Source organism: Genypterus blacodes, unplaced genomic scaffold (genome assembly GCF_046128005.1).
Source record: "Genypterus blacodes isolate CSIRO-AG114 ecotype Tasmania unplaced genomic scaffold, CSIRO-AGI_Gbla_v1 ptg000076l_1, whole genome shotgun sequence".
In the NCBI taxonomy this organism is placed as follows: Eukaryota; Metazoa; Chordata; class Actinopteri; order Ophidiiformes; family Ophidiidae; genus Genypterus; species Genypterus blacodes.
Window position 1 is genome coordinate 1,239,244 of NW_027466885.1, and position 23,514 is coordinate 1,262,757.

At 42.3% G+C, this 23,514-nt stretch overlaps 1 protein-coding gene and 1 non-coding gene across 2 annotated transcripts in view; one reads left to right on the forward strand and one right to left on the reverse strand.

The window, feature by feature from the left end:
* Window positions 1-23,514, forward strand: part of kcnh2b (potassium voltage-gated channel, subfamily H (eag-related), member 2b) — a 124,886-nt gene that overhangs the window by 46,069 nt on the left and 55,303 nt on the right. The window lies entirely within an intron of this gene.
* On the reverse strand, window positions 8,748-8,819 carry trnae-uuc (transfer RNA glutamic acid (anticodon UUC)). The gene has a single exon. It is a non-coding gene; the product is annotated as a tRNA-Glu (tRNA).

Here is a 23,514-nt window from a genome sequence, read left to right on the forward strand (position 1 = left end):
CTGTCTATCATTGAAACCCAACCCGTCTGCTCCAGGACACACTGGACAAACAGTAGAGCTCATTTTCATACAGCTAAACTGTAGCAAAGAATGCTACAGGAAATCATTCCTGCCTGGTAAATCGACTGTGAACTGGACATTTCCATTATTGCACAAGTGTTTATTGAACTTGCGCACTGCTGTTTGCTTATCCTGCATCTAAATTGTTTATTTCATATCGGCAAATTATCTTGTCAGCTTGTTTACAGCTCTCAGCCCTGTTTATAGCTGTTTAGAGATCTGTGAATTGCTTTGACTTAGCCATTGAACGTATTGCTGTTGTTGTTTATACTGTGGTCTACGGAGATCTATCTATCTACCTATCTACCTATCTATCTATCTATCTATCTATCTATCTATCTATCTATCTATCTATCTATCTATCTATCTATCTATCTATCTATCTATCTATCTATCTGGAGAAGTAGTAAAGTGATAATAACAGCAGCAGCAGTAGCACATAACTTACCATCTGGTGACAGTTCCTCTCCTTTAGTGCAGTTGTGGAAAGTCTCCAACAAAGACATCGCCACATCTCTCACACCCACAGTATCACAGCATGCTGGTCAGTGTCCAAGAATGTCATTCGGTTTGTCGTAACACAAAATGCCACGTTTGTCCAAGCCCGTTTGATTATTGGGACCAATCAGACCAATCAGTCTTGTGATCTCCACCTACTTCCGAACTTTAGAGAGTACCTTCACTGTAGTAGAAACTAAAATATATATTGAATACAATGGTTCCTGGTTTCTTGGAGTGAAATGGGCTATAGTTGTATTTGAGTGGCTGTTTCTAGGTTACAGCCCTCCAAGCACAGTCAGCCCATTATTGCTGATAAAGCATAATAACTGGAGTTTCACATACTAAAAATAATGAGAGTCCCAAGCACTGTCAGCTCCCAGTGAAGCTCCTCACACTAATGACATGTCCCTTGTTTCTGTCCAGCCTGTGTGGTCTGGTGGACAGAGCTTTGCTTCTCCTTCATTTAATGAGTCTAGCCCAAAACACACATAATGAAATTTTGTATATTTGGTGTCTTGACAGTTAATTAACGAGTCCAAAGAGTCACACACTCCTAGCTGTCTCCTTCCCCAACTCAGAATAGGATCATTACTTTCGCTTTGCCTTTGTCTTTAATTCTCACACAAGCACCATTCTATTGCACAACAATACACACAGTACATGCTTGGGTTTGCATACACATGCATACTTCTCTATACGCTGTGGTTTTATTCCCCTTTCCTGCCAAAGTCTCCTCTCAGTTCAATTTTTTCTGCTGTCCCAACCTCCTTTGAGACAACACAGGTTTGGAGGGTTGACAGGCTCACAGACAGGCTTGTTTGCTCATGTCATGTGTTTTGCTTTCTGGCAGCCAATGCAGCAAGAATCCTGTATTTTGTCTAGGGGTTCTTGTTTAGAGACGTGCCTTCTACAGCTTTAGGCGTAAAGTGGATGAATTGTAATTGTAGAAATCTAATTATGTCTAGTTTCATTTGTTACTTGTATTAATTGTCGTCCAGGTGATCCGGGGAGGATTAGGGTTCTCTCTCCATTTTCCATTTCCAAGTTTCAAATTTGAGTGAATATTTTAGAAATTACAAAAATTAAAACGCAAATTAGACTGTTTCCATCTGTGCAAACAAATAAAACATTGATACAAATTACAGTGAAAACCATTAAACTTCTTATGCCCAGATGCAATAAATGAAATGTTCACCCTATTCCTATATTTCTGGTTCAACGATCCACCGTCAACTGTAATTGGTATTATTATGAGTTGAAATGTTTGGGAAACACAGCAACTCAGCCACAAAGTGTCAGACTAAAGTAAAGTTAGTGTGAGTGTTGAGGCAAATAGTGCATTAAAGTCTCCCAATGATCTGTTGACAAATTAACTGCAGAGTTCCAAACCACAAACTATAAACCAGTGCAGATGGATGAGAGGTTGATGACGCATCTTTGCCATGCAGTTGTTTTTTTCCCCCAGCTTGTCATAGCGGTATGACTCAATATGACACAGATTTAACTTGATAACTTGTCTGAATCTTGTACACATCTCACACAGAGAACATATAAGATGACTCCTATCACGCAAGAGGCATTCGTTTGTGTCTGGTGGGAGCATGAACGCTTTGCTGTTTCCATGTTATAATATGACTAACATTTGTCTTCTGTCTGTCTGTGAATCAGTTCTTTCTCTTTCCCTTTTCTTCAGACCTCATTTGCATGAGAATACGAGTGTGTGACTACATCATGTACTGAATGAATTACCTCCTTATCTCTGTTTTTCAGGGATTTCATTAACATGGAATCAGGGAAATTCGGCAATTTGTCACTGATTTATCATTGATTTATACGTACATCTTCCCATGCAGGTAAATATTGTGTGATTAGGTAATTGGTACTTTGCCCTTCATGACTCTATTGTCCTCTTTCTTCACCTCCCTGCTTTTGGACCTAGTCTTCAAGCTTGGCTGGTTGTACGTTGCTGTTTATACATCGTACTATTGTCCTCCCCTCACTTAACAAAGAGACAGATTTGTTTCTGCTTAGCGGTGCAACTCTAAAGAATGGCTCAGACACGCTTTAATTAAAATGTGAGTTTCAACTTGTAACCTTGTTGCTCTCAACGTTAAATCTGTAGTGGTAAGCAGCAAGCAACCACTGGGAATAAATGATAGGTCATTTTAGCAGACAAAGCAGAGTTACAGAATTTTACTGTGTGGATTCAGCACTGCAGCTCCTGTGGGAATACAAAGTACAGTACAGTCAAGGTGAACAACCGCTATCAAAATGCTACTCTAGCTGTCACACTAGCTGTGGTTAATGGACTCTTGATCACCACACATATCAGATAGATACAATAAAACATCCTGAAAGTTCTTTACAAGTTCATGCATAATATACAGCTTAAGAAGTGTTTGACTAGCTGTGTCTGGTCTCAAGTGGGAATTGAAGTGGGGTCCTGTCATCTTGAGGTGGCCATATTCACTTCAAGTGGCCAGAACCCCCACAGGAGAAGGATTGCAAGGTTGCTACTTGTGTCTTTGCCCTGTCCTTTGCAGCAGCATCAGCTATGTTTCCAGGACAAGGTCGTGGGCTGCAGCTAAAAGGCGGTACAGAGAGAGTGTGTACAACCACACATAGAACCCTTCTGAGGTGAAAGGCTAAATCCTACCGGTGTATGAGCTCACCTTGCTGCTTTACAGATTTGTTCAGTAACATTTTGTCCTTAAGCTGTTCACTTAGTGCTTTATTCTGCACAGTTCTGATCCCAGCTGAACTTTCAGACGGCCTTCAAAGTTCACATAAATAAATCCAACTTGGGACAATACCAGTGCTGAAACCACTACTAAGCATTCATCCATTGTGCGCAGCTGTGTTTTCCTATTTCACAGGTCAGCAGGTCATTGTGCTGCTTTGACAAGTACCTGTGTTGTTTGCAAGCTGGCAGCAAGTGGCACAATAAGGAAATGTACTATTAACAGGTTGCTAGCAATATGGTGGCTGGTTTACCTCTGTATCAGTCAGCTCCATTGCCTCAGTCATCCATCATGGTCGTTCCTGGTCAGGTTAGCCAACCACAATCACAGAAACAAGCTGCACAACCATTTCAAAGAGGATTCTGCATTCTGTACTCAATCCAAGTGGCATGTTTTCTATTCCTGTCTTGCTTTTTCAACATCTTAGGAACAGGTTGGAAATATATCGGTGTTCACACTTCGTTCTTGAGCCTTGCATGTTTGTAAATCTGTCTATGTATGAAATAGAACAATCAATCATTTCTAAACCAGTTCTTTCTAACTTATACCTTAATGTAGAGCGGCTTTTAGAACCTTCTCTACATGTGCCAAGCATGTTTTATGGTTCTACGCGAATCCATTCCACAGACTCTGGGCCTATTCCGGAAAATATCAGCACTACAACCTTGTTTGGCTGTAATTTACCCCCAGATATTACATTTGGTGAAATCACCTCAGTATACAGTAACTTCATGTCAACGTGAAGCTAGCATTTGATCTACGGGCCAGTTGGTGAGAAAAACAGACATATTTAAGGACATAAAGATAGATCTGCTAGACGTTGGAAAGCTGATCTTGGTCTTCCACAATAAGAAAACCAAACTGTAGTCATTATTCATTCATGCTTTTGTTTATCCTGCTAATCTGCGTTCTGCTGAGAAGTCTCATTATGTTTTATCACAAAAGGATGCAAGGATGCATTGGTTAGGGAGCTCTAAGGGTGAAACATCGATTCAGACATATTGATTTTTAATCTGGAGAGCTGCTGGCAAAGAGCCCGCTCTGGAATTGCCTAATTATGCATATTGATTGAGTTATATGCAATTTCTTTGCTGAGAAAATGATTAAATATACATTTGTCCAATATATAAAATATGTTTTTTCCTTCCTGGGGTTGAACTCGCAGCGTTGGCCGCAGTGGTACTGTGCACAGATGATTTTCACAGGGACACACAATGCAGACAAGCCAAGGAAACGTGTTCAATGGGACAGTATATTACTTCAACCAACTTTAAAGTTCACTTCTCAGCCACTGCTGTATATTTAAGCCGCCATCCTCGGGGGCACCTTCAGTCCCTTCGCCACTCACTTTGAGCTCTGGCTTCATGTGAAATTTACGTTGCCCTCCTCAAGCCTGACTTGTCCCAGTAATGGCGGCCTATAATTGAATCAGTTTGGTATTGCTTGAGTTGCCGTATATTGGCTCCTTTGGGGACCTCACATCAGCTTATCACGGAACCTTCCACTACCAAAGCCCTGGGCTACCACTTGCGCTCTTCCCTCTGAGTTCCCCTCCTCTATATCACTCCTTTAAGTTTTCATCTTCATGGCTGAGGAAGGAAATTGTTTTTCTCTCATTCTCAAATTCATTTAAAGAAACTTTTGGTGGTTTCGCGCTTTAACTTCTCAAATCTCCCACCACCCTTTTTTGCTATTTTATCTCTGTTCTTTCCAAAACTCTTCACTCACATAAGCTCAAAGCCTATTGGAAAGGCCTTCCTCTTGTTAATGTCCCTCATCCCCTGCACAGCAGCAATTACCACCATCGATCTCTGTGTGTGTGACCATAATTTAATTTAGCTGTTTAGCACAATCCCGACTCCTCCCATCTATGAGACTGTCTTCCTGTTCATTCCTCAGAGCTCACTCATTCCTATGGGAAACAGACACACACACACACACACACACACACACACACACACACACATACACAGGATTTACGATCGGATTGACTTTTCAGACTTGCGCTCAGTTTCATATAAATTAATGCTATGAACAGCGATAAAAAAACAAAAAGGGATGATTGAGGAACTTTAATCTTGACTGTTGACCACTCTCCATGAGAGATAAGTCATATCTGAGCTCTCTCCAGTCATTTCAGGCCACACTGTTCTCCTGAAGCTAGTGTTTTATAGCCTCTATAACCAGTATAATAATCTTCAATATGTGTGCCTCTCCCCTGCACAGCCTGCCTGCACAGACTCCCTGGAGATCCACTCAGCAGCCAGACTGAAGGATATATTAAACAATGAATCTGACCAATGGCACTCTCCCACTAACTAAGGCAGCACTCTCTATCTTTTCAAATCGGATATCTGCTGATTTAAAACAATGCGTCTTCAAGTCTTGGATATGTTTAAAGTATTTCTTTTAAACATCAGAATCCACACTGGAAGAATAATTGCTTTGTAGAAATGCTTGCATGATGCCTATTTAAGCTGTTTTTAAGACCTGTTTAGTTCAGTTAAAATGAGGGACATGCAATGAAAATCATTGCAGGGACATTGATGATATTACCAAACAATACTTAATGTTATCACTCCATATGTTAAGGCAGCATGCAGAACATTTACTACCATAGTAACCTAAAAATAGTCTCTCCTTTCTGCCTCAGTTTTTCATCCATTCTTCTTTCTTGATTTCCAGACAATGAAGCTTCCACAACCCTACACACACACACGCACAGAAATACATAAACACATTTATCACCCCCAGATCCCTCTCATCCCTCCCTTGGTGTGGCACTGTCGTTGTTGTCATCCCCGCTTTATGTTTGTAGGTGTGCTTTATGTCTTGTTTTGCCTGCATTGCACACACCACTGCCTGAAGAAAATGAAAACTGCAGTTGGATCAGGTCCAGTGCAAATTATGTTGACAGCACAAAGAGTTGTTTGGAACTAGACATAGACCAAGACCCTCCTCAAGCTGACCTCCTTAAAGTAACTTTAAAATAAATAACCACACCAGTTTGAGATTTTGGAGTGGTTATTTTGTTTCACACCCAAGTGGAAAATTTAACTTAAAAATTTGCTTGATTACTTCACTGCATTGTCCATGGTATCACCTACAAGTCTCTCATGACGGGTTTGGTATTTCATTAGCTTTATTACTAGAGGATCCAACAAAAAATCCAAATTATCTAAAAATAACTGAGAGAGAGAGATAGAGAGGATAAATAACAGCTCAGGCATTAGAGAGACCACACAGGATGGCACACACACACACACACACACACACACACACACACACACACACACACACACACACACACTGCATAGTGTGTGTGTGTGTTTATGTTTTTGTGAGGCCTGCCAAGGGAGATCTTGCAGCTTGCAATTTGTGTGTGTGTGTGTTTGTTTGGGAGTTTAGGAGAGCTCGCTACCTTATCTCCCCAACAAGGCTTAATGGGGTAATGGAAACCTTTAAGTGTGTCCTGGGAATGAGCAGAATGTCGAAACGCTGTTACACACAGGACATGAACACAGATGACAAAACTACAATTTTTTTTTACAAGAAATAATTTCTGGTCATATGTTCCAATCAAAGAGGTTAGTACTGGTGAGACCTACTCACGTTAACTTGCCCAGCCCTGGTAAAGATTTACGTCAAGTATACTTTATAATGTGTAACATTTACATAATGAGCCTTTAACCCCTTGTATCCATAGTTGTAAGTCTCACATTTACTTAGGTAACTCGGCCCTAATTGCTTGGTTCCATAAGAGCAGCCTGTCGTTTAGCCTATCGAACACCCTGCTCAACACTGCATCAGGTTTTACTTTCCCCCGGTTCAACACACCAGCTCATTTCCAACCCAATTTCACAGCCATTTGAATTGGATGGATTTGACTCCATCACTCCATCCACCGAGACCAAAGTGGATGTTGTGGGTTCCTGTCAAGCAAGGACAGAGTAAGAGAGTAGGACCGATAGAGAAGGTAAGAGAGATGGTGATGGAGAGGGAATGGAAGAGAGTGGCAGAGGGTTCAACTGAAAGTAAGTATAAGAAAGAGGAAAATGTGAGAAAATCAGATGAAAGAATGGAAAAAAAGTGAGTGCATCTCCTTCTGGTCGCAACCAATCAGATGGTTTAAACTTGGAAAGCGATAAAGGGCCTTTTCTTGGTGGAATTTGTTCGGGAAAATGTCTTTGTGTGTGACAGATAAAAGAACAGCGGCAGTGCTAAAGGTGAGGGGAGAGTGGGCTTGTCAGGCAGCAGGACTTTCTACTCTCTGTAGAACCTCGATAAACCATAAAGCCTTTTCTACAAGCGGACCGGCCACCCTCTTTTATATGCCGCCCTCCAGAGGAACAGCCCATTCACCCTGCCACTCTCTGATTTAATTGTACAGTTCAGGATGACTGGCTTTCACCTTCAGCTTCCTCTGAGCTCAGCATATTTCACCCATTCACCAGAGTTCACCCCTTTACCTAGAAGATGGAGAGACAGAGAGAGGGAGAGACGGACAGATAATTCATCCGACTGTTTCAGCACTATTGCTCTTTGACTCGTCTACCTTGACTTCCACTGAATTGAAAAGTGAGAAGTAGATCGAGAGAGTGCAAGAGATGGAGGCTGAGACAAAGGCAGCATGGGGGGGGGAGGGGGGGGGGGGGGAGGTCACAGTCTGAAAGGGGCAGGTTAGAAATAATAGCAATTAGTTATAGGTGGAGATAGTGAGAAAAGTGAGAGAATGAAGAAGTCAGCAGAAGGAGGGCAGTGATTGAGAGAATACAGATAGAAACTGCCGCCCCCAGTTGCACTCAAGTTGCTCTCACCCTCAATAACATTCAAAAGATGCAACACTTATTTGTCACAACAACTGGGAAACATAAATGAATTAATAGCAATATTAATTATACATTATCAAGGTAAACTAAGCAGTGCTGCTGTGCATTCATAATGCGGTTGGCGGCGGAATGGTTACCATAACAATGGAGACACTAGCCACAACAATGACAACAATCATCATTCACACACCATCTTATTCAAATGTGGCCAATCAGGTTGAATGAAATACATTGATCCGTCATCCCTGACTCGTCCCATAGTAACAAGATAAACAACCCCAATTTGCTGTAAGTAGAGTCAGCAGAGAATGAAGTGAAGTCGCCCATTGTCAGTGTATTGACTACGTTAAAACATGAGGTCCACTGTACTGGATATACGCATATATCATCTGGTTCACACAGAGCCACTGTTTATGTTTGTCGAGTGGATTTTTCAGAGAACGTGCTGGAGAGGGTCTCAACAGCAGAAAAATATCTGCTTGTATTTAAATTTTCCTCTGAAGCCCCATGATCAGTGTAATAACTACAACATGTCAGTGCCCTGTAGGCAAACTGGAAACTCTCCAGCTGCCAGTCCCAAGCTGAGTCCAAGCTACTGCCGCCCCAAAAGACATATTTCCCATACCGGGAGTCAAACCCGGGCCACCTGGGTGAAAACCAGGAATCCTAACCGCTAGACCATATGGGAAATGTTCAGTGTAATCAAGAACAATTTTGAACCAGCTGATCCGAAACTATTTGAAAGTCTAAACCTGGGCAGGTTTAATTGTCCCTCAAGGAATATGCACTCAATGGCCACTCTAGTAGATACAGTCCAATATAACACCCTTGCTGTAAATCTGGAGTTTTGTTGAGGTTGGTACAGAGACTGTGTGGCCAGATTTAGTGATACCATTATACATTGTTTTTCTCTTTCCACCTGTGAGATCCAATTTCAATCTCATTACTATGGACCATTTCCATGTCACATTAGAGATCATGTGATATTTTGTTCTGGCGCTCGGGGGACTCGCATCTTATCTCTTCTTGTATGATGCTAGTTGTTGCTGTCTCACATAGGTGATTCAGAACTAAGGCTCCTAAATGCCCGACTAGGAAGAAGGAGTATGTGAGACAAAATTGAAACCCTGTGACCTAGGTGGAGTGGTACTTCTTTTGGAAAGCATTTATAGCATTGGAGCAACAATATCAGTTGCCATAATTTGGTGAAAATGGTGTATTCCTGTCCAGTTTAAAACCATGTTTTAATAGCTGATGTATGTTATGTTGATTTATTGTATATGAGGAAATAAGTGAATATTTGTATCACTCCTCTTTTATTATTCTATGCCGTACTTGTAATAATAGGTACGTCGACTTTTACCACACTGTTATTAAGTTGATTCTTGTTTTCGGAGGTAACATGCTGTAGCCAGTTGAAATATGACACTTCTGACAAGGCACTTCTGTTTTGACTTAATGTTGATTGTCTTGGTTAAACTGCTATATGAAAGAGAGGATAAGCTCTTTCTAATCAAATCACTGTCTCCTTGAATTATAATTTGCGTGAACGGTCGGTTAATCTAGAGGGAAATTGGATTTGACTAGTGCGATTTCTCTTGGGAAATTTCTACTTTCAAAGTCCCGGCCTCTTGCTTTGATTAGAAGGCCAATGCCTTGTTTTTCCCTGGTAATGGATGCATTTGAGTATGTAAAGATGGCTGCCTCTGCACTCACAGCTCTCTTCTCATTTCCTCTGTGGTCCCTGATGATGTTGTTCCTCATATATAAGGACGCTTATACAGTTAACCCGGTCAAAACTCCGACATGTCGGGGAATAACCTATGACAGCGTGCTTTTGAATGAGATTATTTATTCTGAGATTTTAGATTTTAGGTTTAGGTTTTGTCACATTGTAATTGTTAGGTGATCACAATGTCATTCCCCTCACCATGGCTTCTCAATTGCGTTAGGATGCTTGCAACCCTTCATACTTTCTCTTATTTGGGATTTTTCATGATAAAACACATTTCTATATTAAGATGTTCAATTTGTGCCATATTGATTGAGTGAAACCACTGCCAGTTGTGCCAAGGTGCCGCTCCTGATCTTGATCTGAGTGTGCAATAGCTTGTGAAATGGCAGAATAATCATGATTTACCATTTTGGCTATAATTGAGCAGCCCTAACCAGAGCCACAATTAATGAAGAGTAAGCAAGCCATAAATGCCTCAACAACTATGTAGACTAAACACAGAAAGTGCCTTAAATCAGCGCAGACAAGTCCTCCCTAAGGTCTACTCCAGGCAAAATTAAGGAAATTGAAGCATCCTCAATGACACAGGAACGGATTGATTTCCGCTTCATATTGGAGCAAGGAGAGATTAAATAAGGGAATTGGGATGGTTCCCCATCAGACTATCCCGTTCATTCTGTCTGCTCATTGTTTTTATGGCTGAAACACCCACTGAACCGTCCATATTTTGACATTTACACTGTGCTGGTGGGTATTGATGGCCCTTAGCAGGGCTGAATAACAATGACCACTGATAACCTTTTAGACAGAGAGCTGGTAAACCCAAAGAAGTGGAAAAAACCATCAGGCAAATGGCAACAGGCAACCACAGGTCCCACACAGAATATAGAAGAATAGGTTCCAGCAATCAGCTCTAACAAGATAATCAATGCAACCCAGTATTCTCTTAAGTGGCTCTTCTTAAATTTCAATATTACTCATTCATAGTCTATGCTGGATGCCTGAAATATCCTGTATATATAAATCAGTGGAGCAAGAACTTCAGTTCAATTCCATTTTCAGCATGAGGGCTATCATATCAGCGTGTGTGCTTAGTAGGCCAAGCTTCAGTTTTACTTTATGAATAGATATATACAGTATAAATTTGGCATACCTCTGCAAGATGGGGCTCTGTGTTTGGATTCACCATCAGTACCTCGTTTCAAGTTTTCTGACATCCCCGATTCCAAACGCATTAGGGTTCAAATGCCTCCAGTCCTCCAATTCTGACTTTGGGAATCTTGCTTCTAGATAGTTGCAAACACTTTCTTCAAACAGATTGGTACCTGCGGTTCGATATCACTTCTTTTAATCAGTGCCTGTGCTGATACTTCAACTCCAACGACCACTCCTCCCAAATATCGATTGTGCATCTTCTCTTTTTTGCACCCAGTGAGACAGTGCACTTCAATGAAAGAGCTGTTACTCTCCTGCAGGGACCCAGAGAGCAGGGCAAGTTCGAACACATCACCGAGAATAGCAATGGCACCATTACTGTCCTACAATGTTGTCCTTTCCCTTCTTTGATGAAACGCGTTCAAAGGCCTGAATGCCAGTGTCTCTACCTGTAACAGATCTTTTTGTTTTTGTTTTGACATTTTAGTCCATTTGGTTTGGTCAGACTATAAAGCTAGCTTAGAGCAAAGAATCTAAACCACAACCGGTGTCACTGTCACGGTCCCCTGCTCAGTGCTTTTGGTAACCGTAAGTAACTGGGCGGGGAGGTTAGGGCAAACGTAAAGTATCTCTGGCACCCACTGTCACTGGCAGTGTTAGATATATGAGTCAAGTTGCTTTAGGTATTTGTGCGTGGCCCATTTTTGGCATTTCAGGCATTTTTGGGTGCACTGGGTGAAGCAGAATGTTGTGTTTACTTATTCTAAAGAGAGTTTAGATGCTATTTCCAACACGGAAATAGTGTGGTGGGTGAATGTGTCACCTTTTATTTTGAAGGCCTTTTATCTTATAACATTAAGTTTTCTTGATGTGTTTGTTTTTGTGTGTGTGTGTGTGTGTGTGTGTAGTGTGTAATGATTAGTAACAGCAACAATTGTGTCATGCTCTGTCCGTTCATCTAGTGTATGCTAGAATGTGTGTTTGTTGAGATGGAGGATGGGATAAAGAACGATAGAGTGAATGCTTGTGTGTGTGTAGCAGGCAGTATGCATTGCATCAGTAATTGTAGCAGACAGTAGAGGTTAGCACAGGGCCCTGATGGTCCAGTCAGCTGTGAAGTAAACACTCATTAACACATGTTCCCATTGATCAGGCAGGAGGACAGGACACACACTCAAACGCTGAGTGAACTCTTGTCATTACGATAAATACAGTAATATTGAATCCCCATAGTTGGCATTTATGTGCAGTATAGAAATTGCAGTGTAGCTGTTTTTTAAGGGAGATTTGTCTTGTCTATTGAATAAGTGTGAGAACTATTTGAAATTTGAATTAGAGTTGACTCTAAAGCACAGGAAGGGGCTGGTGACTTGCCAAGTCAGGAATGTGGGTCAGCTGTTCTCCCCGCTGAGAACACAAGAACAGACTGTCTCCTGTGTACACCAGGTTGGAGATTAGAAAGTCTGAGGGAGTGTGTACATTGCCCAATGCCTTCTCATTCATCCATCTCCGATCATTGGTGTAAACAGCGATTAGTAATCAGCAAGAAGTTCAACTGGTGCGACACCTTGGCTTGAATCCTTTCAGATTTACATCAATACCACTTAATTCCACATAACTCAATCCTTAAGGTTGCTTCATTGATCTGTGGTGGTTTTAGCGAACTGACACAATCATGGCCATCTGAATGAGACAGGGAACCTCAACATGCATTGTGAGATCCCACATGGCTGTCAAAAGGTATTTACTGGGTGACGAAATGCATTGATTTTCAGAGAGAAGTGGTATTGGACTTGGCAGGTATTCAGGCTCTGTGTAGTGGAGCTGTGAATTTTGAGAAGGCTTGTATTGATCTAAATGTGCCCCTGTGGATTTGAGCAGCTAACTACACACAAGAGGGTTTGCTCTAAGACAGGGATGGGGAACCTTTTTCCTATCAAGGGCCATTTCGATTTTTACATCCTACCTCAGTGGCCATACTAAATTATTAAACACAACGCTTCTGTTGAAATGTTTAAGACACGGCGTTCACTTTTATGGTCTTTTTTACTTCATTGAAAAATCAGGATCATGTCCATTAATTTTTCAAATGTTTTTAGCCAATTTTAAATGTATCCATGTTATTGTTTCTTATTGTTTTAATGTTCTCCATTTTTAAGAAATTGTTCCTGTTGGTTTTGGGTCAGTTAGTCTTGAGCGGAGCCAAGTCTTTGCAAGAGTCAGTTTGGAAAAGAACTCCTCACAGCGGTTGGGGTGTCTCGCCGGGCTGGATCAAAAGGCCTCACCGGGGGGGGCAGAGGTTCCCCACCCTTGCTACACTGTTTTATCTTTTTTCCAGCTTTAAATCCAAACAATTAAGACTGTGTGTTCAAAATGATTTTAGGGAGTAAGAAAGAGTGGGAGATGCTGTGAAAAACAAAGAGAGAGAGGGGTCTGTGGCAAGTTGTGAGCATCTATAAGATAAACACATTCTTTATTCAACCTTGAGGCTTGGCCAAGCTGAAACAGTGAGAGGACACGCACACACGAGCTACAGCTATCAGTCCCAAAGCCAAGTACTGCATGAATTAACCGTGGGCCTGGGAAGGAGTAGGAGAAAGAAAAGAGAGCGGGATGCAAAGAGGAATGAAGTAAAGACACGTCCAGGAAAAAAGTAGGATGGACGGAAGAAAGAGAACAAACAAAGAGAAGGTCAGAGTGACAAGAGGGAGCAGTCCAGGTCAATACTTTCTGGCAGAGTCCAAGGTGAAGGGCTCCTATAAGGCGAGATACAGTATGTGTATCTATGCGTGTGTATGTGTGTGCGTGTCTGCATGCATCTGCTCATGCACAGTGAAAGGGCTTGAGTGAGTGAGAGCTGGCATGGTGGCCTGAAGCCGTTGAAGCGAGGGAGGGAGTGAGTGAGTGATGCCCCAGGTCCACGGCTGTCAGCCAGGCTAATGGAGGGCGCCGCACTTGGCGGCCCACTGACTGACAGGTGCCAATGGTAGACTTCATCAAGCGGGTACCAAGTCGGTAGTGCCAGCTCACTTACTGCTCTGAGGGTTGACGACGGAGAGATCGCTCACTCGACTAATGCTGACACACATACACACACACACACACAGACACACACACACACATGCTGCATGCACATCCTTCCAAGACTGTCACTCAATGAGGAGTGTAGGACAGGAGATGAGATCGTCTTAAAAGTACCCTGACTCATCAAGCATAGACAAGAGGGTCAAGTTGCTGCTTTGAAACATTATCAGGGCCATTTTCACGTTGGCAGACTGACCTATGATCTTTCCTGGCCTACATACAGCACTAGACTAACCCCTCATACAGACTCAAAAGAAAGCACAAGACATTGGTATTAGAACATCTCTCCACTTGTCCCCTGGATTGTTTGAACAAATCTAAGTCAAACCTATAAGAAAGGCTTTATTTGACATGCAAGTTATTTGGTTTTCGGAAAGAAGGTCTATTTTAAATGGCAAAGTAACATTTCAGTTCTGCACTTCGAATGTCTTATTGTTATTTCAAAAAACAAAGCAAGAAGAAACAAAGCGAAGGATCCAGAGGAAGAACATACTGATTTGGAATATAGAAGCGATGGGGAGGAACATGAAAAACAAATGTTGTCAAATGTTGTAGAAAAGTTGTCACCCTATCTACCACCACATATCAGGTTTCAGATAAGAGGCAAGACGACTGAATGGGACCAGGCAGGACAGACAGGGCTGATGAGCTCACATGTTTTTAATTGAGTTACTGAGGTCTTACAGATCAGAGCCAGACCAGGTCAAGCATCAGGAACTGTAAAATGTATTATGTTGGTTCTCTGTTGAATATTCTCACCCTGGTCAAAGGGTGCAGCCCAATGTTTCGAGAACAACCGTGTCCTCAATCTTTCAAAAGTCTTGTAGACGGAACAGGTCTGTAATCTAACAATGTGCACAATACTGTTATACTGTATACTTACTGTAATGCTGCTTATTACAGTATTCCACTTGCATTTTACATTTACATACAAACACACTCTACACTCTGTTGCTAAATGTGAATCCTGTCCAATCACTTGCAATCGATTCCCCACAAACAGTAATCAGAGGAAAAATACAAATGAGAAAATAAGGAGCCGAACTGATGGTTGGGCTCTTGAGAGAGCCCGGACTGAGTGGAATATAAACGGGAAGGGAGTGGAATATAAATGGGAAGAGCTGGAGTGGGCGCACACTCCATCTTAGCAATGCAATCAGCGTCTAATTGCTCAGATCAAATTGCTGCGTCTGCATATATCTGGGGACAGTGAGAGGGGTGATAGCCTGTAGCACAATCACTGACATTGTAATAACTATTTAATTGCTGTGAGCCTGAGGTTGATGAAGACATCAAGCCATTCACCTCCCCATGGCCTCCTCTTTTGTAAAGGAGCAAGCTTCATAACAGTAAGATTAAAATGCTCCTTTTGGAATCATCATTTCCTTCTCTGTAGTAAATGATTGGCCCCCATTAAGCTCAGTATGCTGTACTCGTTTTGAGCACCGAAGGTGTTTCCACCGGGGTCAGGGCAGTGTTTCAATGTCAAAAGTGCTAATTTTATATGAGCTACGGGTGAAGGGAAACAGCTCCTTTGACACAAAAGACAAACGAAGTAGAGTCAGTGGATGTTTAGTGGCTGTTTGGGCTCAGTACAGTGGAGAATGGAGCAGACTGAAGAGGTCAGGGTCAGGTCACTCTGCTGCACCCTTATCATCATTAAGCAACTGAAACCAGCCAGCCATTGGCTCGTTAGCACTAACGAGACACTATAACTCTTGCTTGATGAGAAAGGAGCAGAATGGGTTGGAGAAGGGAAGACAAAAAAGGGGAACAGTGCTTATTCCTCTCCTCTAATCATGTTGCCTCTGTAGTATGGCTCCCTGCCACAAGCATGCATCACTGACTGCTACTTTTTGTTAATTTAAACACCTGTAGTTTGTTCACATCCACCTGCCTTTCCATGCTGCAGGGTTTATAGATGATGCACAACATTCTTTAATCTCTGTAAAAAAACTGTATTCATAAAGCGTTTTTATCCAACGCACTTTACAATAACCTTAAATGAAGTAGAACGATCGTACACTGATGGCAGAGGCAAACCAGTCAATCAGTCATATCATCATTAATGTTGCACAATATACTTCACTCTACAAAGACTGACTTTGCCACTGCCTTTGTGGGTTCCATTCCCGGCTGGGGAGCGGGATCTTCCTCTGTGTAGTTTGCATGTTCTCCCTGGATTCCTTACCGGAAGCTCCAGTTTCCTCCAACCTTAAAAACATTATTGTTAGGTTTCTCCTCTTGCAGTGCCCTTAACAGAAAGCACTAGAATATCAATCTGGAGTTGATCCCCAGGCGCCAGACCGAGGCTGCCTACTGCTTCTCACAGTTAATATGCAGAATGATAATTTCCCTCAGGGGATCAGTAGAGTAATTAAAGTAAAATAAAATTCATAGATTCTATAGATACTTGTTACACTATCCTGGGGTAGTTCTCTATGTACTGTGTTTGTGCTGTATAAGAAGAACAACCCTTTATTTGATCTCAGCCTTGAGAAGCAGCCAGCAGCCAGTGCCCGTGGAACAAGTTGGGGTTTGGTTCCTTGCTCAAGGGCAAGGCAGTTTGTCTCCAGGTTCTTAAGCTGCCAGTCCATGCTCGCTCCACAGGGGACTTAAACCGTCCGATTCCGTATTCTCTGAGAAATGATTGAAAGGCCTCACTGATGATGAGGATGATGATGATTTTTCACTGTACAATGTATTATTAACCATCAAATGAGTATCATTCTACTGTCTGCATCTTACTTTGAGTCTACATAGGCGTTAGTATTTTCTTTGACCTCTTTTTCAGAGAGTAGTGTAACTTTGTGTCAAAGTCATGTTTGAAGACTGAAGGTCACAGCTCAAAAATAGTACCGTTGTTTTTTTCTGTAAAAGCCAGAAATAGCACTCTGGCTCTGCCCTGCCCTGTCCTAATCCCTTACTCCTGCACTCCTGCACTCCTGCTAGCCAACTGTCCTTGTTAAGACAGAACGCCCCTCTCTGCTCGGACACCATTATTGTGCAGATTTCACACTAAAAAAGCTTTACAACATCGAGGAATTCCTTGACACACAATCAGCACGTACACGTTTTCTGTTGCTCTTCACTTGACAATATAAAGCTATTACACTTTCTGCGTGGGAGTTGGATAGAGAATGACTCATTAGCTCTCTCTCCAGGTGATGTGCTACATTTAATGATATGATATCACAAAATGTTATGGTTTTCATGCAAAATATGTCCGAAGTAGCTCACTAACTGTTTATGTGGAAGTTGCATCACTCTGGAGACACTTGGCATTCACTTAGTGGGTCTGCAGGCCTGGAACCTTGTGCTTATTACTGCAACAATGTAAAGAATGAAGTAATCAACACCGCAATAAAAATTAGAAATGTATCTTGTGAATTCACAAATAGAACTGTGTGCTGGTATATACGGTCCTGTTGTATTGAAGCGAGTGTGGGGTATGGGCACCCTGCGTACACAAGATGAGTAGGTCGATGGTTGATCATGAGTATGACAGCGCAAACTGATAAAATGCTGTAAATGTGGAAGTCCTTACTAACAGGCGTTCATGCGTGTGCCAGGCTTGTGTGATGTACAGTAGGTGAGCTCTCTCTCTATCTTTCTCTTTCTTTGTTTATGTGCCTCTCTCTCACACACTCACATTCACACACACACTTACAGACTTCACTCCGTCACGCTCAATCAATACCTGACTCGCCTCCTCTTTCTCTCTCTTGTTGTCACTCTCTTTCGCTCACGTCTGCTCTCGCAGACACGCTTGTGCACACACAGACACACACAGACACACACGCACACACATCATCCCATTCCATTCATTACCATGGCCTCTCAGTCACTCATACACACTCACAGGCAATCAATCACTCTTCCACAACTCAGTAACTTACTTAGACTTTCTTTCCTCCCTCATGCCACACACACACACACACACACACACACACACACACACACACACACTCATGAGGCCTCTTCTGTCTGCTAGTTAAGCTCTCAGAAACTCATGTTATATCACACACATGCTTAGCTGTGATCTACCTCAGCAGCAGGCTGCTTTAGAGGTGCTTAGAATAGAAAATAACTGGAACCACAGTCTCAAAGCTTGAGACCTTAGAGCCAATGAAGGAATTTTAAGAGGACAATAGATACCTACATTCACTCTAGGGTCTATCAACACCTGCTGCTTGTTTCCCTTTATACATATGCAGTCCCTGCTTGAGACATAGTGAGTTCTAGTTCTAGTTTTGTGGTTGTGTGTCGTGGATTGACCCAGTAGAACAGTGATGAATTTCCAGCTGCCTCACATGCCGACCCTGATTAGCAGCGTGGCCTACTACTCATGAAAATGTCCAAAAACTGCCTTGTATGTTCAGTAAAAGTAGTGGCTTTTCACCAAGTCCATTACTGTAGGTCACGATTGGCAGCAGAGCCTAGACTCACTCACTCCTCGTGGGGGAGTTACTCCATAATTACGGCTTTGTTTCACAGAGTGTGATCGCACACCCCTTTTTCAGAGCATGTTTGAATCACCGTGGTTGCAAAAGTACCGTGGCTTTAATAGGAAAGGCTTGATTTACACAAAAATGACTCAGAAACTTGATATACCTAACTAGAACTTTTTTGTGTTGAAATCTATGGATCCCAAGTACAGTTACATTGTTGCATTGTTGGTTGAGTCCATGTGCTTGTGACCATGGCAGACCTCAATGGAAGGTGGGAGATATGGACAACAATATTCTATTAATGTAGTTTTAATTTTGTATTAGGAAGGTATTTTAAGTGCTGTATGTTTGTTATGGTAACTTCCTCCCTGTGTTCTGTAGCCATTCTTGAAGAGTAGCTTTGTCCTTTGGTTGGGTGGTTCTGTGCTTGGTTGGTTTTTTCACTTAGTTAGTTATTGATTGGCATAATGATCATATTCATCAAATTAATGTGGCGTACGGGGACATGACAACACAGAAGTGGTGTTGTACACAGTATAAATGTTGCTTGAGGATCATCAGTGGCAGTAATGGATTGTTTGCACATTGCACGGCCTACATATACAGTATGATAGCAATTACATTGTGTATTCAAGGATGGACAGATTGATCTAGAATCAAAGAGGGCCTGGATTAGTTATATTGATCTTATTTGACACATCTTCAGACAGTATGTTAAAGGTGAGCACGTGTTATACGCTTTTTGTGAGCTCCATTCTCATAGTCAACTGTCTGAAGGAAGATATTATTTGTTTTTGAGATATGCTGTGGATTAAACACAAGTAAAAACAGACTTTCAAGCCATGTTCAGAGGTAGAGAAGGAGCAGTATGGGCAGATTACAGTACCATGTCTATATATAATAAATAAACATATAAGCCCTGCTTGGCTGTCATTCTACCTGGCTAGCTCTGATATATGGCCTCCTCAACAGAACCATGCCCTCCAACCAAATTATAGTTCCCCTGCTCCCTGTGCTGGGACACACACTACGTCTTGTCATGGGTTGTGTGTGCACATGCATACACACTGCCGGCTGGAGGCTAGCATCACTCAGGCCAAAAAAGAGGGGAAAGGGAACGAAGCAAAGAAGCAAGACTGCAGGAAATGAAAAAAGAGATGGAGATGTTGTGTGTGTTCTGTAGGTATGTGCCTTTATGTGTCATTGGGATGGTGTGTATGTGTGTTTGTCAGATGAGCTTGAGGCTCTGATGGTTGGTCTGGTTTCTATCACACAGCTTATAAACTTATATTGAGTGGTGACAGTCCAGTAATGAGGGTAGCCAGTGGCTCAGTGGGTAGAGCTTCCGCTTGGGAACCGGAGGGTCGCCGGTTGAGCCCCTGCCGAGGTGCCCCTGAGCAAGGCACCGAACCCTCAATTGCTCCCCCCTCTGCGAAGGGTGGTAATGTAGTGTAAGTCGCTTTGGATAAAAGCGTCGGCCAAATGATCGTAATGTAATGTAATGTAATGTAATGCAGCAACTTGCTCACAGACATGGTGAGCCGAGTGTTCGCTCCTCGTTCTTTGAGAATAGTTCCTCCCTAATATCTCTCTTTCGTCTTTTCCGGTCATTTAACCAGGACAACAAGTCCTCACAGCTTGTGGAACTCTCCCTTTAAATTAGGGAGCAGGGGCTTGATTTAATCAGCTGGGTGGTCGGCCGTAGCATTCCTCCCTTCAAATTAAATAAAAAAGAAAATGACATCATGGCTGCTGCCCAACCCCTCCTCTGTTTTCACCAGCTATTTAAACCCTGACATGTCACTCTGTTACTGCAGCTGATTTATAACCCCCTTCCAAATTCTGCCCATTTACCTCATCATAAATGCTCTTGCCTCTCTTGTATTTTGTGTCAACGCTCCCCTCATTTATATCCTTTAAATCCCTTGCTCACACTCCTTGTTGCTGTTCTTCTGTTTCTCATCCTTCCTTTGAACTACGTGCACAATTCAGTTCCTTGTTCACATTCCTGCCACAATTTAGATTATGGAAATTGTTGTAAGTCATGACTCTGACATTTTCACCACACAAAATAAACAAATTACTGGCAGAGTCTCATCCCAACAGCACCAGACTGTTCTGGTCAGCGTCTCAGAATAGCTTTGTGTCATATATAGCACTTACTGCTACATCTGACTTAGCCACACTGAGTTTTTATGGAAGTTGCTGTTTCATTGGTAGTTTTGTTTCATACATTTTTTTCAGGTTAGGATCCGCTGGTATACTAGCTTAGTTAACTAGCTTAGTTAACCTACCTAGCTTAGCCGCGTTAGCGTTCATTGGGCGGCCTGTCTTATCTTGTGAAGGCGCAGCTGTTTAAACGACATTCAAACGTTCATCTCTGCTGCTCTCAGTGTGTCGACTGACTCATGTTCAGCCCTCCTCCTCCCCACAGCCACCAGTTTGGTCCCTATCCAGGGGTCGGCCCCTTAGCTCCGCCGTCTCCATCCAGCAGTATCTGCGGAAGTGTTTGCAAACGGTGTTCAACAGAATGAGGCCTAAGCCAAAGACACTCTTTCCTTTCATTCACAAATTCCAATAAATCTTTTCAAGCTTATCTAAGATTTAGAGTCTGTATGGTAGAAGTTGTCATTCACATGCTCTGTGTCTAAAGCATGTAATAGCAACATACAGCACACATGAATCCACTTAGCCATACACACTCCTGTTTTTGTTTTGAATCTGATTTGAATGTAACCCTGAGTTCACACCCGGCGTGTGTTTAAGCCTTTGTCATCTAGCAGGAAAATTAAACTGCTGAATTTTCCATTCAAATATTCTCCTTATTCAAATACCCTAAGTAATATAAATTCAAATAACTCCAGATGGCTCGGTGTCAACCACCGGGGCCCTATTCCAGGTTTCTCCCTCTCTCTCAGGCACGCACGCACGCACGCACGCACACACGCACGCACGCACGCACGCACGCACGCACGCACGCACGCACGCACGCACGCACGCACACACACTTGTGTAAAAACCCATTCGATTGAGGTTGTTGTGTGTCCGTCTGTTTGGATAGTGCTGCTTGTTTCTCTGATTTTTGAATAGTGAGTATTGTGTATGCAGAGAGACAGAGATCTTTTGGTCAGATACCGACACTCTTACACTCCTATGCACCTGACTCTGAGACTGAACACTTCAGATTTGAATGTACACACCTCTCCAGCTCAAGGGTGTGTTTCTGTCTTTGTGTAAATAGTGAGACAGCAGCAATGTCCGGCAGACGGGGTTCACGTCAGGATGTAGCTTTGAATATGTGTGCATATATGTGTATATACGTACATATGAGGGTTTGAGAGAACCTGCAAAGTCCTTACAGAAAGGATCAAGGGCCCTGGAATCAAACCCAGGCAACCGAACATTATAGACTGAATGATTATACCACATAGTGAGTTTAATAAGTTTTGGTAATTTATTTATTAGGGTGGAGCTGGCTTCATTTCCACTGTAAATCACTGTAAATGTTGAGATGCCGGTCAGTTTTAACATTAGCGGGGTAGAGTGTCCTGTCTCGTATTCCTTGATTGCATTATGTGACATGTTCCTCTTCTCGTAACCCAATCTACGAAATCTACAACCCACATCTAAACTTTTGTAAACGTGTGATAAGCAGTGAATTTGCCTGAATGTTTTTTTATGCATTGCCGCAATGAATTCATTTCTCAGCCTGACATGTAGCAAACCTGATACAGTCTGACAGAGATTAGGAGCAGATCTTATTATACCATCTCACACACTGTGACTGTGCAATGAACTTATCAGGTCACTGTTACCACCTTGCTTGCAGGGAGGCATTAAGTGAACGCTCACACAGTCGCACAGTGTCATCTCATGCCTGTGGTCTGTCTTGCACAACCCCCATTGTGTGAACGCTTCAGTAGCTGTGAAGTTTGTTGTAAGTTATCTTGTTAAATTGGTGAAGGAGAGAGGCAATTAAAGTTACTATTGCTAAGCTTCCCTGCAGCATACAGGGACCTCAATTTAAGTGAATGTTGAATGAGTTGTAGCCACTTGCATGAAAACTTGCAGCAGACTCACAACAGACCATGAATCTAACATCTCAACTTTTTACGAGAGGATGTTTCCTAATTAATGCTTTAGAGATGTCGAGCTCTCAAAATTTCCATTTCCATGCAGACGTGGGCATGCTCACAGCTGCTCACAAAATGAAACATGAAAGAATATCAGGGGGAATAAAGGGGAATAAATTGCAGACAGTTCTTGTGAAACCGCTTTATTTCATCTCCAGGGTCTTTCTAATTGAAGAGGTTCTGCCGGAGAATGCGAACATCAAGTAACTCTCTCCTAATGAGCACATCCTCATCGAATTCCCATTTTTAAAAGCTGATAGCGCTGTGTGGGCCTTTAATTAATCTGACAACTGTTAAATGTCTGTTAAATTGTGTATTGGGACTATTCTTGAAATTATAAGATACACATGCGCATTGTTTTCATTAAAAGAAAGTAATTTGACATTGGTTTATAGGCTACCAGTGGACTTGACTGTATATTTGAGATCATTGTGGATCCATATTAAGAATGCAGCAGAAGAGTCACAGTGAGGCTCTAGTGAGGTCTTTACAAGGTTTATGAGATCCACAATGCAAGTATGCAGCAGACAGTATAGCATATAGATTTTTGGAAAATGCATAATGGAAAAAAACAGCAAGGGTCAGTAATCACTATATATTAGTTAGTGGTTTAAGAGAGTGATGACCGTACTCTTGATGTTCTGCAGATCAAGATGTCTGTGAAGATGTATGTCCAGATCCCAGGTGCTTTCTCCACCTCTGGGTCCTTGTATTGGACACAGCAGGGACCCGCCGGTCGTTCAAAACCATCCTGACAAGTAATCTGTAGATACGTCTGCCAGTGTGCAAACTCTACAAGTAGATCCTGCCGTGTGTGAGACACGC